General features: G+C 33.8%; 1 pseudogene; it reads right to left on the reverse strand.

Annotated features, from left to right (window-relative positions):
* Positions 1-9,629: 9,629 nt before the first annotated feature.
* LOC149547176 ((R)-mandelonitrile lyase-like) overlaps positions 9,630-18,047 on the reverse strand; it is a 48,530-nt pseudogene continuing 40,112 nt past the window's right edge.

An 18,047-nucleotide genomic window follows, 5' to 3' on the forward strand; every position in this document is an offset into this window, starting at 1 on the left:
TAAGACTCTGTTTAACCGATGCAGTCCTTCTAAATGTTCTAGATGAGAAAACCGCATATAGTTTGTGGGAGAGACTTGGGGTCGTGTATCAGGCCAAATCTTTGGTGAACAAGTTGTTCCTGAGGAAGAAGTTGTATTCTCTGCAAATGGAGGAAGGTGGATCCTTAACAAATCATTTAAATGCATTTAATCTACTAGCTGCAAAGTTGACATTAGCTGGTGTGAAGTTAGAGGAAGAGGATCGTTGCTACACACTTTTATGTTCTTTACCAAATTCATGGGACCATCTTGTGATGGCTCTCAGAAGCACATTAGTCACTTTCAAAATGGATGATGTGGTGTCTTCACTGCTATCAGAGGAGATGCAGAGAAAGGCTTCTATTTCGAAAAAAGAAGCCCTTGCTATTTGTGGGAGATCCATAGAAAGAGAAAAGAAAAATGACAATAAGTCTGACAATAAGGGTAGACCCAAATCCCGTGGGAAGTCAAAGACTTCCAATAAGTCCAAGGAAAAATGTTGGAACTATGATAAGACTAGGCACTTCTGTAAAGATTGTAAAGAGCCTAAGAAGAAGAAGAAAGCCTCAGATTCTAGTTATGAAAAATCTCAAGAAGATGGCGATGCATTCATCGTAGCTTTGGTAGCCCATGCATCTGATGATGTGTGGTTGGTTGACTTGGGTGCATCTTTTCACATGACCTCTCATCGAAACTAGTTCTCAAGATATGAAGAGTTCAATGGTGGAAAGGTGTACTTGGGTGATGATTCTCACCTAAAGATAGTTGGACGTGGAAGGGTGACTATCAAATTTCCTGATAGACAAGTAAAGGGAATCGATGGAGTTATGCACATTCCAAGTTTGGCATGAAACCTATTATCTGTAAGTATGTTGAATGATGTAGGTGTGCAAGTTGTTTTTTCTAAAGATGGATGTAAGATGATGAGAGGAGCTATGGTGCTTGCTAAGGGTACTAGGAGAGGTACTTTGTTTTAGCTTGATGCACACATTTCTCAGTGTAATAGTTCTTCTATTTCAAAGAAGAGAGTAGCTATCACTTCATCCCCACCATCTAAATGAGTAGTAAAGAAGACTGTGGTTAGTGGTTTTGATGGTAGTGCAACAAGTGTACCTAAGGGTGCAAACACTTTGGAAGGAAAGCTTCCTGCAGAAAAGATAATGTTGTGGCATTTGAGATTTGGTCACATTGGTGAGAAGGGTCCCAGAACCCTGAAAAATAAAAAATCTCATTGAGGGGTTAAATGATTGCAATCTTGAGTTTGACTTCTATCAACACTGTGTATATGGTAAACAAAATCATGTTCAGTTTTACTCTAGTTCTCGCAAATCTTCTGATGTTTTAGATCTTATTCATTCTAATGTATTTGGTCCTGTAAAAGTTCCTTCAATCTCCAAGTCTGTATTTTTTGTATCTTTCATAGATGATTATAGTAGAAGGACATGGATTTATTTCCTTAAAAGTAAGACACAATTCTTTAGTCAATTCAAGGATTTTAAAGCCCTTGTAGAGAATCAGACTAGTAAGAAGATTAAGTGTGTGAGAACTGACAATGGTGGTGTGTTTTGCTCAGCAGAGTTTGAACAGTTCTGTAAAGAAGAAGGTATCGAGAGGCATAAGACAACTCTGTATACCCCACAACAAAATGGAGTTGCAAAGAGAATGAACAGGACACTGATGGAGAAGGCTAGGAGTATGCTTAGTGGAGCTGGTTTAGAACAAAGGTTTTGGGCCGAAGCTATGGCCACTACTTGTTATCTAGTTAACAGATCTCCTACATCAGCCCTTGTTGGTAAGACACCCATGGAGGTGTGGTCTAGTAAGAAGCCTTCAATTAGACATCTTCGTGTTTTTGGTTGTGAAGCTTATGCACATGTTCCAATGGAGAAAAGATCTAAGTTGGAAAACAAAGCTGTTAAATGTATTTTCATCGAGTACAGTGCTGGTGTGAAAGGATACAAGCTTTGGGATCCTGTGACTAGTAAGGTGTTGTATAGTAGAAATGTTATTTTTAGAGAGCTAACATCTTCTCCTATTTTGCTACAACCAGATGAAAAAGAAAAGGAAAAAGATATTTTTCAGTTGCCTCCTACCCCTGAGAAGACTGAACAGAGAGACCATGTTGTGTCTAATGATGAGGAGAGCTCTAGCAGCTCTAATAGTTTAGAAGAAGAGGAAGAAAAACCTCAACCTCATCCCTTGAGGAGATCCACGAGAGAAAGAAAGAAACCAGAAAGGTTTGGTTATTCTATGTTAGATTCCAGTTGTGCTTTTGCTTTGATTACTAACATTGATGAGCCTAGATCTGTGAAAGAGGCTTTGGGCATGGAAGATGCAAGTTCCTGGATTGAGGCTATGGATGATTAGATGGGTTCATTAGAGAAAAACAAAACATGGGACCTTGTACCTTTTCCTAAAGGTAGAAAATCTTTTGGTTGTAAATGGGTGTTCAAGAAGAAATTCTGTGCAGATGGTAGTGTTGAAAGGTACAAAACTAGATTAGTTGCAAAGGGGTATTCATAGGTAGAGGGAATAGATTATGGTGAAATATTCTCTCCTGTTGCAAAGTTGACATCCATTAGATTTTTATTATCTCTTGTTGCATCATATGATTTAGAGATAGAACAGATGGATGTGAAGACAACTTTCCTTCATGGTGATTTGGAGGAAGAGATTTATATGTCACAACCTGAGCACTACATTGTTAAAGGTAAAGAATCCTTTGTTTGCAGATTAAAAAAATATCTATATGGTTTGAAGCAATCTCCTAGGATGTGGTACCTTAAGTTTTATGTCTTTGTGTTGTCAATTGGATTTATAAGATCGAAATCAGATCATTGTGTTTATTTCAGAGTTGAAAATGATCGCCTTCTTATTGTTGTATTATATGTTGATGATATGTTGCTGTTTAGGAAGGGTAAGGGTATGATTTCTGATTTTAAATCTCAGTTGTCAGCATAGTTTGAGATGAAAGATCTTGGGGCAGCTAGGTACATCTTGGGTATGGAAATCAATAGAGACAGGTCTAACCGAAAACTTTGGTTGAGTCAGAGTAAGTATGTGAACTCTGTGTTGGACAGGTTCAACATGGCAGATTGTAGACCACTATGTGTTCCTATTCCTGTGGGAACAAAGTTATATGTAGATGATTGTCCGAAATCTCCTAGTGAGGTGGAGGACATGAGTAGAGTACCTTATGCTAGTGTAGTTGGTAGTCTTATGTATGCTATGGTCTATACTAGACCAGACATTGCCCAAGCAGTGGGAGTCCTGAGTTGATTTATGGCTAATCTTGGACTGATACATTGGGATGCAGTTAAGCGAGTATTCAGATATTTGAGGGGTACATCAGATTACTCTATATGTTATCACGATAACTCTTCTAGATCTTCACATTCAGTTTGTATTCATGGGTTTGTGGATTCAAATTGGGCAGGTGATATTGACCGTAGGAGATCCACCAGTGCTTATGTGTTCACTATGTTTGGTGGTGCCATCAGTTGGATGAGCAAGCAATAACTTGTGGTTACTTCGTCCACTACAGAAGCTAAGTACATGGCTCCTACTCATGCTTGTAAGGAAGCCATTTGGCTTAAGAGATTGTGTTCTGATGTTGGTGTTGATGTAGAATAGATTACTATTTGGTGTGACAGTCAGAGTGCTATTTGCCTTGCAAAGAATCCAACTTTCCATGCCAGAACGAAGCACATTGATGTGCAGTATCACTTTGTGAGAGATATGGTGGAAGATGGAAAGGTAAATTTGGAAAAGGTAGATACTATGAAGAATGTTACAGATGCATTAACAAAACCAGTGGGCACTGAGAAGTTCAGATGGTGTTCGGAGTCTATGGGCCTTTCGGCCTATAGCGGTTAGTTCTTGTTATGTTCTTGTTGCTCTTACAAGCTGTTTGTCAAGTGGGAGAATGCTAGGAATAAGGGTCTCAACCTTGTATAATTCCTATTCTTTTTATTTGTTTGGTAAAATGTATTTCTTGCAAATAATGTTGATGTGTCGACATCTTGAATTGTGTGTAAGGAGATCATGACTAAAAGGGTTATGACGGATTCCTATGACATGTAAGAGCTATGTTAGGAAGATTCAATGACAAGTGAAGACATCTGGCAACTAAAATATTTGAGTACTGTACACTCTACCCCAATAGTGGTAAAACCCTAATACGATTTACCTTTTGGGAGTAGCCCTAAAGTGAAGCGCATGTTATAAGCATTTTTAGGGTCGTGAAGAGATGTGATGTGAAAAAGGTGTATTGTTGGTACTACGAGTAGCTACTAGAGTCTTCTATTGTTGATATTGAACTTGCATTGCAAGTGTATTGTAACCTCATGTTGAAGATAATACATTTTGCAGGTTCTGAAGGGGTGGGGTTGTTTTACCAAAAGGTTTTTCCACACTGGCAAATCCTTGTGTTATGTGTTCCTTTCTTTGTCTATTTTCTATATGCATGGTTGGCTGCAATATTGTTGTTTACATGATATTGAATCTGTAAGTGTAGAAGATTTTAATAGGATTTGCATCATACTTTCCTTATGAGATTAGTGTAGGAAGTTGTTTCTGCACTTAAGTTTCCTTATAATTAGCACATATAACAACACCTAACATTGTGAATCATCAAAAATTTTAGTGGGACCTTTGATAAGGCTCTTGACAGGTTTCCCTTATATGTGATTTCAAGTATATCTTTAAAATTCAATTGTTCCTACACATCATTACTAATTAATTGAACATTCATAACCTCTTTACCTTCCTTTCTCTCTATCACTGAAGAGCTTGATGTCATTTTTCTTATCTAGGGTTTGCAAACTTGAAATAATTTAACTTGGCACAAGTGAAATATCTTTTGAATCAATAAAATAGTTTTGTGTTGCCATAGGATCTCACTTGGAGACACTAAAATCTCTTTCTCAATTCTCCCTCTTGCACTTCGATCCCCTAGTAAGAGAAAATGACTCAAAAAAATGACTATATAAGCTTGAAAACCTTGCATTATATGCTTAGTGCATATACACATGTAAGCTTGGTTGTTAAAGAATTTTAAAAACACTCAATTAACATACAAAGTTCAGGAATGACTATGATACCTTCATAACTCAACAATAACTACAATTCTCCAATACTTGGCAAGAACATAAAATATAACATATCGATAGATTAACTCTTTCATCTAACCACTTCATTGTATCTTAATTCATGTTAATAAATCATTTCATTCCTCAAATGCTTGGAACTGATGCAAAACATATTATTTCAGTTATTAGTTCCACACATACCATTGATTGCCTAGTTGGGGGTGGTGTGATCACCTGATCCATTGGATATAAAGTGACCTCATCTTGGCTTGATGTGCTGCAATCTTCCTTCTTTCTCCATGACTTGTCCATTTGCATCTTTATCTTTTCAACATCTACCTTTGCTTTGCCTTTGTTAAATTCATTGCTCAATTCATTGCCTTTACCTTAAGACAACTAAAGCATACAATCTCTCCATTTAACCACTTTTTTGAAATTGTCACTAAAGTGAGTCCGTATGAAATTTACAAAGACATGACCATATTCTCACAATAGTGGAAATTGTACCTTGTGTTGTAATCCCAATTATAAGAATTTCCATGATGATGTACCTTTGTTTTCTTCTTTGATGTCCACTTAGATTTAGATCTACATTCATATGCTTTATGTCCATACTTTTGACAATTATCCTTCAAATTTTTGAGTGTTGATGGTCTTTGTCTTGCATTAATGTGCCTGATGTACTTTCTTTTTGTATTTATAGGAGTATCCTCTATTTTTTTTCTTAGGGGTTTGATTTCTAGTGTTACTCTCACAAAAATTTGTTGTATGACTTAATTTTCCATAATGATGACAAGTGTGTTTGTTGGTCTTTCCCTTATTATTCCTTTGTTCACCACTTTTGAATGACTCTCCTTCCTCAATAGTAGAAAATCCCAATCCAACAGTATCATCATTTGTCCTTGATGTGTTTATCATCTTTTCAAAGTACTTTATGGCTCCACCAGGTTTATTGAAACTTTCAATAAATTCCTTTTCTGCTTTCAATTCTTTTTGAAGTGGGTCATTCTATGATTTCATAGTTGCACTCTCAATGTCTTTCTTGTTCAATTCTTGATTTGCAATCATCAACTGATTCATTGTATCCAGTTGCATGTTTGCCAATTTTTGCACATCTAGTGTCTTCTCCTCAAGCCTGTTTGCCAATATGCTTTTATCTTCTTCAATCATGACTTTGTCTTACTTAGCTTTCTTTTTCAGTTCATTTATCTCACACAACATAACTTGTTGAGTTTCTTGTTCCCTTTTCAGATTCAAGACTTCTTCATTTAGGGTATTATTCTTTTCCACCAATTCTACAATTGTTGCATCAAATTATTTGGAGTTATTGTCCCAAAACAATCTGATAATGTCTTCTTCTTGATATTGAGTGTCATTTTGTTGAATGGCCAATTCCTTTCTTCTTTTCAATGAATGTTGCAATTCATCTCTTACCTCCTTAAGTTGATGTAGGGCAACCTATATTTCAATCTTTTGGTTCTCAATAGTCTTTCCCTATTTGTGGACTTCCATCTTCAAGATCTTTCCTCAGAACCTATCAAACGTTATTTTCTAGAGAACAAAGCCCCGATACCAATTGTTGGAAATAGCAATGGGAAAGTAAGTTCTGAGAAGGGGGTGAATTAGTACTTAAAAATTTTACCACCAAAACATTTCACCATCATCCATCTCATAACTTAACATGTAAGCTGAAATATGTAAACATGCATCACATCCATAGCATAAAGCAAATCAACAGATAACACAAAATATTTTGGTTACCCAAAAACTCTCCAAGGAGAAAGTAAAATTGGGGTGGGGATGACACCCACAAATCTTCACTACTACAACAATAAAGTGTGGCCAATTATGGCTACAAAGTTTTGATCATAATCTATGATCTACTTTGTGAGAGGTTTTCCCTATTAAAGGCTTACAAAGAATGTTAGATCTCACCTTGACTAAAGGATTTAAACTCACAATTGAGTAAGCACTCTATTAGGAGATTTACAAAAGACTATTAGGACTACTTTGTTAAGTGATTTACCCTATATCACCTATTAAAATGATTCAGTATCTAATCCTTCGGTTAGTACCTTTTTGCTAGATGTTAGATCTCCTCTTTACTGTTTATATCTTGATCCTCCTAATATAATATATCTTCTTTGACCTTTCACTACTTAACTTCACAACTGATCTATTCCTAACTAATTCTACTATGTTGCTCATTCAATTATCCATCTTCTCCATGCTTCTTTCATATGAGATACTCTCCTTTGTATCCTCCTTAGCACATTACTCCCCCTAAGGGTCAGCCTCTTGAAATATTCATCATGGATATGATCTTAGGTAATAATCAATGACTTTGGTTGATTGCTATTTCTGCCTAATGCTTCCCTTTTCCTCAGTGGTTGCATGTATTACATAGGGATGTTGACATGACTTGATCCTTATCTCTTCATATCAAAAATTTGAGATTATGTGAGACAAAAATGGTTTAGATAAAAATTTCTGCCATTACAAATATATATGTCATTGACTAGTTACTCGACATCAATAGGCTTATGATGCTTGGCCTCAATTAAGCTCATGTTGTTTTTTGGGCTCCTAAATCACAAACCATGCACTAACTATTTGACATACACTATTTTCTTGACACTTTAGTGACTTGGCACATATTGACTACTCAACACCTACTAGTGCTCAACACTAATTGTCATATCACTTAGCAAGTATTGTCTCGAGACTTATGCTTGGCATGCTCTGATCACTTAGCTCACATTGATCACTTGGCTCACTCTGTTCACTATGCACTCAGCCTAAATAGTAGCTCGGGTGTAATGATGACCAACTATGCTAGATGATGACTAAGTGTTTTGTCACTACAATGTCAAAACCATAATGAGGTTAAGAGGGAGGTCAATCTTGTGGATGCACTTGTTACATTAATATTTAGTTGGTAATTTTTACACTAGAGGAGAAATTGTTTTGAAAGCATTTGAAGAGGCATTAAACATTCTCATAGGATATGTGGACTTTTTGAGGAAAGTTGTCTTATGTGAAACAATATAAGAGGACACATTAGACACAATCAGAGATGATGTAAAATTTAAGAGAAATAGTGTCATTGTACATGGAGGTTGGGAAAACTTTACATTCTCTCATATTGTGTATATGGTTTCAAGTTTTATAGTTAGAAGATCTACTAATATAATTAGTTGTGTTTCTTAAGTATGCGAGGATTTTTGGTGAAGGCACATCATCAACAGTAACTAGAAGAGTTCAGTTGTTTTCAATACATGTAATATTACAAACTTTTTTGGATTAATATAACAATGCCAGGGGATGTTATAAAGTATAATATTCTTATTATTTACTCTAAATAATTAATAAAATTACGTTAGTTAGTTTTAATGAGATAATTATTGTAGCTAGTTTGTACTAAGGAAAATCAGGTTAATAATTCATTTTGACTATAATATAGAATCATCAAATTGATATAATAGAATCCATTAAACATGAAGTTTCTTTGCCCATCAATATTGTTAGAAACTACAATTGGAACAATTGTTAGTTTGTCATTGATGTTAAACCTTACTAGTGAGATACTGGCTACCTAAGTAGAGTGCCATATCATTTGATTGATGAAGAGGATTTGAAAAGAACAAATAACAAGAAGACCTAGTGGAAAGGTTGAGTTATATGGAACTGCAATGGATACTTAATTAGTTGGGACATTCACAGGGAAATCTATTGTTTAATCATTACACTTAGTCAAGAAGATAGTTGAATTGAAGCCTAGTAGCGATGATTATTGGAAGACCAAATGCATAGGCTAAACTAAACAACAAAGAAGAAGATTAAGGAACTTATAGTTGAATTTCAATTTTTCTAGTGTTGACCAAGTGATAGTTGAAGCAGAGAAAATATAGTGCCAATTGAGTGACAGTAAAAGCCGAGAAAATATACTATCACGTTAGTATAAAAATGATAGAGTATGTCAAGCAAGATAGTTATTATTGATCAAGTTTCCTATTGATGACCAAGGCCAAGGAACATAGTATTGACCAAGCGATAGAGTTTGATAGTTTGTGAAGGAATTCAAATTATGAGCTGACAGATTTGAATTTTCAAATTGGTCAAAGTGTGTGTAAGGATAAGTATTAATGAGTTGGAGCATTTAATGCATGATAAATTGTGTTTGAGAATTCTTAGGTATGGATTCATAGCTCAACACTATAAGGCGGTGCTCCTCTTAATAAAACACAAGCTTGGGAGAACCCACTCACTTAGCAAGGCATTGTAATAAATAAAGCCTTGTTAAATATTAACTATTATCTCATGCTTATTGAATAAATATGTTTTTATAATCTACCAAATGGGTGAGGCATAAAGTATATGCACCCCATCTACTACTAAGATCTAACACATATTTTGTAATTGGCCTTCTATCATATTAGAAATGATATTGTTTAGCTTGACGGTGATAAAATGATATACAAGATGTATGACATTTTAATTTTTCAAAACTTGGAAAATGGTCTAATATTCGCAAATCTTCATTCGCTCTTGAAGCACATAGACTCCCACATATCTGCACATAAATTACATCGAAAAATTGTCACTAATATAATATTACAATCATTGAAAAATAATACACCTTTAAAAAAATGGTACCTTCCAAGCATCATGAGAGTGGCCTGTGGATTGGTTTGAGGACTATCCCTAAAGATTGAACTGTCCACGGCCCTTAGGCTATCAATTCCTTTCACATGAAGGTCTTTGTCCACTACTGAATCAACTTCACAATCTCCATGATAATTTCTATATGTTGTTATCGAGTCTCGACAATAATTTTCTAATTCCTTATTATCTAGTTGTTTTTGTGATAATTTTGTGCCTATGAGTTGAAGGATTTCATCATTTCCATTACCCCTAAATGCAAATTCTTGAATAGAATGTGTCATGAAAAGTTTATATATCACCTTAAAAGCATGGACACATTCTTCTACATCAGAAGCATGAGAAAAGTAGTTATATCTTACAAAATGGATCTCTAGTGGATTCTTACTTCTAAGTTTGAGCTCACCCCTAGATAAAGGGAAAGCCACCTTGCTAAAAATGCCTTATAGATAATGATATTCAGTGACACTTTCTTGTATGAAACAACTAAAATTCTGAATGTAGACTCGTGAATTCTCCAATATACTCACTATTGGTGCCTCAGCAATATCGAGTGATTCAGGGGACTTGATCATGATTGTTGTGCATGGTGATCTTGAATCTCTTTCCCCACATATTTTAAATCTCAAGAGACAGTAATATTCGCTTCTTCAATTAGTTGAGAGGAGACAATTCCACTAAACATGAGAGCCAACAAAATTACCTCACTTGAAGATGATAAGTGATTGGTGAATACTTGATAGAAAATACCATCAGTACTATTCATGAACTCTACACCAATAGCCTTCAGTTTTCCTACTGCACATTCATGCAACAATATCAATATTCTCCATATATTAAAATAATATCCAATCATATCAATTAATATATGTGTCTATAATTACTTAACTTTTATCCCCAATTCTAGAAAGAATCAATAAATTTTAAGTATACCTGATGAGGAATCGAGGAGCACTTTGGTGGTTGTGGCATTGAGAAGAACTACGATGTTATTTGGATTTGCATATTTGAGAAGATCTGCAGATGTGTATCTCTTTCCATTGTTGTCGAAAGTTAAAGCACTAATCTTGGTGCCCTCGAAATGATCCAGAGTATACCCATGATAAGGAAGCACTCCAGCTTCCAAAAGTGCATTACGGAAAGCAGAATTCCAACCAAGTAGCTTGTTTGGTTTGAAGGCAACAACATCCTCTACCCATTCATACTATTTATTCACGAGTTTCTCATTCCACTCCATCTTTTCAATGAATTCAGTGCTTGTCCAGCTGTAGAAGCCACCATTAATGGCGGTTCCACCTCCAAGAACTCTTCCCCTTATCAACTGCACTCCATCTTCTGAGATAAATCTCTCAGTAACATAAGGGAATCCACTGGGATCTGCGATAACCTTTAACATCGCCTTTATGTCTGCAGTGTCGGGATTTCCATAGGGTGAATCTCCCCTTTCTAATAATCGAACACTCTAATGTTGTGAGAGAGTTGCAGCCAGAGGACATCGTGTTGCACCTCCTCTAACAACAATGTAAGCATATGTTCTCGCAGCTGTCTTTTCAGCATCAAATGTTATAAATGGAAATGGGTACTCTGCAAACATCAAGCATAACGCTTGTTACATTTGTGCTACAGGATAGCTGTAACTGATTCAATTTATCACTAATTAATATCTTATTCATTTGAGCATTAAAATGAAATTGCTACAAATTTTATGTTAGAAAATACATTAAAATTTACTTTATAAAAGATCAAGAATTGCTTTAAAAAAAAACTTTTACTTTTATTTAGAACAACTGCAATCATTACGGAAGATTTATAGTGAGAGTTAGAATTTCACTTTTAAACGAGAAATTGAACTTCAGACGTATTTGTGATATGAATATCTTACCAAGTTTTAATCATTTCAATGAAAAATTTATCACTTTTTTACTATTTCATTCTTCAATGTAACGCCCTTTTTGAAGAATGTTAACCTCAGCTTAGAGTTGTTGGTGGTATTCAGTATATCACTTAATATATATTCTCAAAATCAAAACATATATTCTTAGCGTTCCATATCTCTCTCTAAGATTAAAAAGCCAGAACTTCCCATAAACCCTAATCAAATCACAGTAAAACAAAAAAAACTTTAGCTTCCCCTCAGCAAACGGGCAAAAAAGAAACAGAGGGAAATTAGTGGAAGCTCTGCGCTTTAGAGAAAAAGTGTATCTTTATTTGAGTTCAGGTAGCCCATTTTTTTCAGGTTTGAATGCATTTATAGATGAATGCAATGTTTTTCCTAAAGGATTAAGTAAGTCAGTTTCAGTTATATGTTAAACTTTTCCGGTTTTTTTCTGTGTGATCTGGAGTACGATTTTGAATATAGTTTTTCTTTTCTTTTTGAACCATTTCTTACTATTTATTTATTTATTTTTGGCTTTTGTGAACCAGTTGAAACTAGTTGATTCTTGTGATGTTTGGTTATGGGTTCTGTGTTCTTTTATCCTTTCAAATTCTCAGTCATGTACTATTTTCTGGGTGTTTGTATAAGCGTGGCAGGGCAAAGCACCTAGATTTCTGCTGATATGCTCTTCCCTCTAGCTTATATTGGGGGTTTTTAGTTATTATTATAAAAAATCTTCTACTAAATATTTTAATTTCTTCCTGTGTTGTACTTATAAAATCCTCAGAAAGCAAATAATGGGTTTTTACTGAAAAATCCGCAAAAACCACAAACAAAAATGCAGTTGACAATGCTTTGCAACTATACTACAGAATGTGGGTACACATCTGAGAAATCGCACACTAATCTCAGTAACAAGTTAAGAGTAGACATTGGCAATCAGATGCAAGGTCTATAGTTCAGTGTGCACTCTTGGAGCATCTCCAATCTGATATAATGTAGTGTGTTTAAAAATAATAATAAGCTGCAAAGGCAGTGAGGTCGCCAAGAAGAAAAGACAACATGCTAAGAAGCCTGGCAAATAGAAGAGATTCTGACAAGAAGATCTCCAGTTGGAAACAGAAAAGCAAGGTATTATAGTTTGCCTTGTAAAAAAAGTAAGCATGTGAATGGTAATATATAGTAGTTTAAATTTTCGGCACGAGAATTGAAATTTAGCAAACTTCAAAATTGATGGGTGCTGCTATTTGCCAGTATTGAATTGGTGACAAACATGGTCATCACTTTTTGAAATTTAGGAAACGAAATATTAATATATTCACGTAGACTTCTTTGATTAAATCACAACTTGGCCTTAAGTCAATAAAACGTGTGCTATTCTTATCCTTGATTGCCGGACGAAAATTAAATATAATTAAAAAATCAGTGAAGTGAATACACATTGAAAAGAGTGTCTTTAAATCGTTTTCTCTGTTTTTTTGGGTGGGGTTATACTCAGTTGATAGTCGTACACATTTTTTTGAGAGATATTCCAAGCTATGCTTTGTTTGGTGTGAATTATCTACAGTTTTGTTTATATTTTGTTTATTTTCATTTAATAAATTTTTTTAGTTAATTTAATGAGAAAAAAAATAAAATTATATATAATCATAAAGAAACAAACACAAAAATAAAAGAAACTATATATTTTGATTGTTTGTACTTATATATTTTTTCTTTGATACATATTTGATAATTTGATTGTTGTGAATTATGTATAATTTGTTTGTGTCTAAGATTTTTTAAATTTAAATTTAATAAATTTTCATTCATTTTAATGAGAAGGGAAAAAAAAATTATGATCAAGAAGAAAACAATAAAATTAAAGATACCACACATCTTTGTTGTTTGTGTATGTATGTATATTGTTGGTAAATAGATTTATTGTAGTGAGATTATTTATGAAACTGACCATGTACGCCACAAGTATATTACAACTTTTCATTTCCATTTTGCAAGGAATTCAAAGTTGGTGTTCCTACCATGTAGATAGTTTTCTTCCATTTGAAAGATGAATCTTGGTATTGCATTCATGAGAATGTAGGTAGGAAGAATGCCATTGTAAGGGAAATGTGTGGTAATATCGTGTATCATGTTGTGTTGTGTTGTGATGAATATGAAGATTGGATTTCCATTGTTTTCTTGCTTTTTTTTTTTAAAAACTTCCATGATTTTGTGCATGAGTGTTGTTATGGGTGTGAGGGATTCACTCACCCTTTGGGAAGGGAAGAGAAGTCCAGGGTGAAGGGGTTAGTTGGGCTTGAAAATGTATTGAGAACCTTGGAGTATGGGCTCCATTGTATGCCATAATCATTCATATCTTGCTGGGGTGATAAGGGAAGTATGATGTATAAAGGAAGTTTTAGTGGAGTATGGGCTCCAAGAGAGCTACAGCTGATGTTAGTGTGTAGGGAGGACGTTGTGAAAGCCCCAAAAGGGCATGAAATTGTTATATGGTGGAAGCTATGAAAGGGCATGAAACTGTTATATGGTGGAAGCCCCAAAAGGGCATGAAATTTATTTATTGCAAGTATTGTTTGATATGGCAAATCTCCATTTGGAAAGCACACCTTCACCCAATGTTTATGGTTTCATTGAAAACCATTGTGATTTATCCTTGGGATGGGTTTGTTCAAGCTTTGAGATGTAAGTTATATGTTCTTGCAAGTGTGTATGTGAATCTTGGATTGAGCCTTGTTTCCCCCTAGTACAGGGGTGGTCTCTTTGGAGGCCTATGTTTGGGTGGAGAGCACCCATGGTCCTTGTTGTTTGTTGTGAGGCATTTGCATATCTGAGTTCCATGGAGCAATGGATAAAGGATTGGAATGATCAACATGTAGATTGTTGCTTGAAAGAGAAAACTAGTCATTGTGCATTTCACTTGTGATGGAGGATTCCCCATCTTGTTCATGTTGTTTTTAATACATGATTGCATGATAGTGATGATGGATTATTGAAGGCATCATATGTAATTATTGCATTAATTTTCATTAGTATGCACTTGGATGTAGTGAGGTTGCAAGTTGAAAACTTCCATATGGATAATATTGGAGATGTACATGAAATTATTTTAGGGAACTATTCAATAGTAGTTAATCTCCATTGAAATCAATGTGAATTATGTTTTAGAACTTTCCCAGTTGATTTATAGAATGAGAAGACTAAATTGTATTCCTATCATGGTTGAAGATGTAGATGTTTTCAATAAAGTAATTAGTTCAATATTGATGATTGCTTTGTAAAATTATATGTTATGAAACGGAAGAAAGTTGATATACTTTGATAGTTCAAATTATGTGTTGAGAATTAGAGCATTTAGTTATCAAGATTTAATAAATCCCTAGGTTTGATAACACTATCACATCATTAACATGCTCAATACCATGGTAGGAATGTAAGGAAAATAGCTTGAGAATGAATTCATAGTGCAAAACAATAATGGGACAAGCTTGTAGGTGCATATTAAGCCTCTAGAAAATGTATGAGGAGAGGAATAATTTCTTCCCCAAGATTACAAATAATAAAATATTCATAATATCAACTCTAGTACCATGTCCTATCAACTAAATGGATACATCAAATAAGAATTTGAATATAAGATTTGAAGGAATGTTATGAGAATGTCAGTATGTCACAATCTATAATAAAACAATAATAAAATCAATACTTAAGAAGAGATGTATGTAATAATTATATTAGTACATGGTTCCTATTGCCTAATATATATATACATATATAGATATATATATATATATATATATATATATATATATATATATATATATATATATATATATATATATATATATATATATATATATATATATATATATATATATATATATATATATATATATATATATATATATATATATATATATGCATATATATATATATACATATATATATACATATATATATATATACATACATATATATATACATATATATATATACATATATATATACATATATATATATATACAACCTAACCTAGGTGGGAAAGTGCCTACATGTCCTATCCTTTAAAAAACTGTATTTACTCTTGGAAACCCTTCCTAAGGGTGATATGAGCTTGGTAATAACCCATAACATCTGCATCTCCCATGTGGGAGGGAGTCCCCATTGAAATAACCCTAGGTAGATTTACTTGGCGCTAGGTTTTAGAAATGGGTATATGTCAAAAATTACAAATAAGACTAAATGCATCATTTAATGGTAAAAAGGGACATGTGGACCCTTGTCTTTGTTAAGGCACTGCCCACACCCAAATGCATGGTAGCTTCCTTGTTAAAGAGTGCCTCCTTTGGGAGCCTTTCCTAGGCATTACATGCCTTTAAAAAATAAATGATTAATCTGTATTAAACTTTGTCATAGCTCTGAGAAAAAGTCAAAAAGCTTTTACCTTGTCTTAGGAACTTTCCTAGGTGCAAATCTTGGTCAACCTTCCCACTTAGATGCCAAGGATCTTGGAAAATGTGTCTAACATATAAATCATGGCATATTTACTGACTCAATTTAGAAGACACCTTCCATAGTCAAGCCCACCCTTGGATTAAGGAGAAAGGTGGCCTCCCTTGTTCATAGTGCCTAATTTGATAGGTGCTAGAGTAAAAAGTGATGTTTTTTGGGATAGGTGCTAGGGGGTGACAAGTAGGAATAGGATGTCTTGACGCCTAGTTAAGGGATTAAAGTCATTATATTATAGTGTGAATATTTAAGGGTTAGATGCAATATGACAAGTATTAGTGGTAAGAGGAGTATAGTCTTAGGAAGTAAAAGTAATGTCGTAAGTTAGGATAATGTTAGTTAATACATGAAGATGATGTAAGAGTAATGTTAGATACAATTTTATGCATGGGATGTTTAGAGTCCTTTCATTTATGCATGGGTTAACAAATTATATTAATATTTAGGCAAGTTGTGAATTAGTTATTGGTAAGTTTACGGTAGGTTAATGTTAGATGGAAAATGGGTAGATTTAATTTTATGTATGCATAGAGTTGTGGAGATGGGAATTAGAAATTTAATAATCTTAATTTTAATTTTAATTAGACTAGATAATTATATAACTAAAGGGTTAGGAGGTGAGTAGGTTGTGTGGATTTAAGAAGGAATATGGTTATTAAGGTATAACTTAGTGTGTCGATTTAAATAATTAAGTTGAAATTAAATATTTATATAGGATTTAAATTATTATGTAGGTTCTTTTACTAATTTAATGTGACAAATAATATTGTAAGGGGGTTCAGAATTTAATAGTGAAATGAATACTTTAGACAATCCACAAATAAGATAGAATGGTGGTTCAGTGAACTGATTGTTACAAACTTAAATTGTGGATAAACCTAGTATTAACTAAAAAGGGAAGTTAGAATCATGGTTAGTATTATAGAAAATTTATTTTTAAGTATGTTAAGATATATTGTATATCCTAGATAAGAATTGTTATATGAATGTTATAATGATTTAGTATTACTGATATATATATATGTGTGTGTGTGTGTTTATATGTTGTTAAGTCATGATAATGAACCCCTCTGCAAACTATGATCAATGGACATAACACTACTATAAGTAATATGTTAGTTAGAACACAGGAAAAAGATATACTAATGGATGGATCTTGATAATTCATGATGATGTATATTTAGGACATGAAGTTGTAATCCCTAGATTCTAGGGATCATCCATTTAGTTAGATGTGCGAAAAGAAGTCGATTGAATCATGACTAGAGACTAGTGGAGATTCTAGGCTAGGAAGCATTTAGGTTTAGTATTGGAGATATTACAATATTAATAAATAAAGGTTGTAACTAATATTTGTAGTGAAAATTAAAATGGTAGCTAAATCTATAATCGATTTAATATCTTCTACCATCCTTGACGGAACCTGAATTTTTGACTAGACACTCCACAGTTGGATAGAATGTCATATCAAGACTAGATCTATACATACTATAATTAGTTCACCTTTATAAAAAAAAAATTGGTTGTGTTTGCTAAAATTTTGGGCATGATAGGTTGATACTGATCTTGATGATGATACATTGTCTTATTGTTGTAAGAGATCAAATTGTTCTTCTTTTAGGTGTGACAGTGATTGTGATGTTGATGTTGCATATTGTGAAGTTGATTTGAGATGTTAGATGAAGTTTTTGTTGAAAATCAGCTTGCACCTTGCAATGAATTTTATGATAAATGCTCTAGTACAATTGCTAATCTATTTTTTGATTGTGAAGAATCATTTGGTAACCCTAGATTAGTTTTAAACATTAACATGGATGACATTTGTGGTTATAAATTTGATTTCTCATTTGAATACCAGTCAGTTGTACATGAAGATACACAATTTCAAGGTA

The sequence above is a fragment of the Cupressus sempervirens genome, chromosome 7 (assembly GCF_028749045.1).
Source record: "Cupressus sempervirens isolate cs-2001-9-10 chromosome 7, ASM2874904v1, whole genome shotgun sequence".
NCBI classification, from domain to species: domain Eukaryota; kingdom Viridiplantae; phylum Streptophyta; class Pinopsida; order Cupressales; family Cupressaceae; genus Cupressus; species Cupressus sempervirens.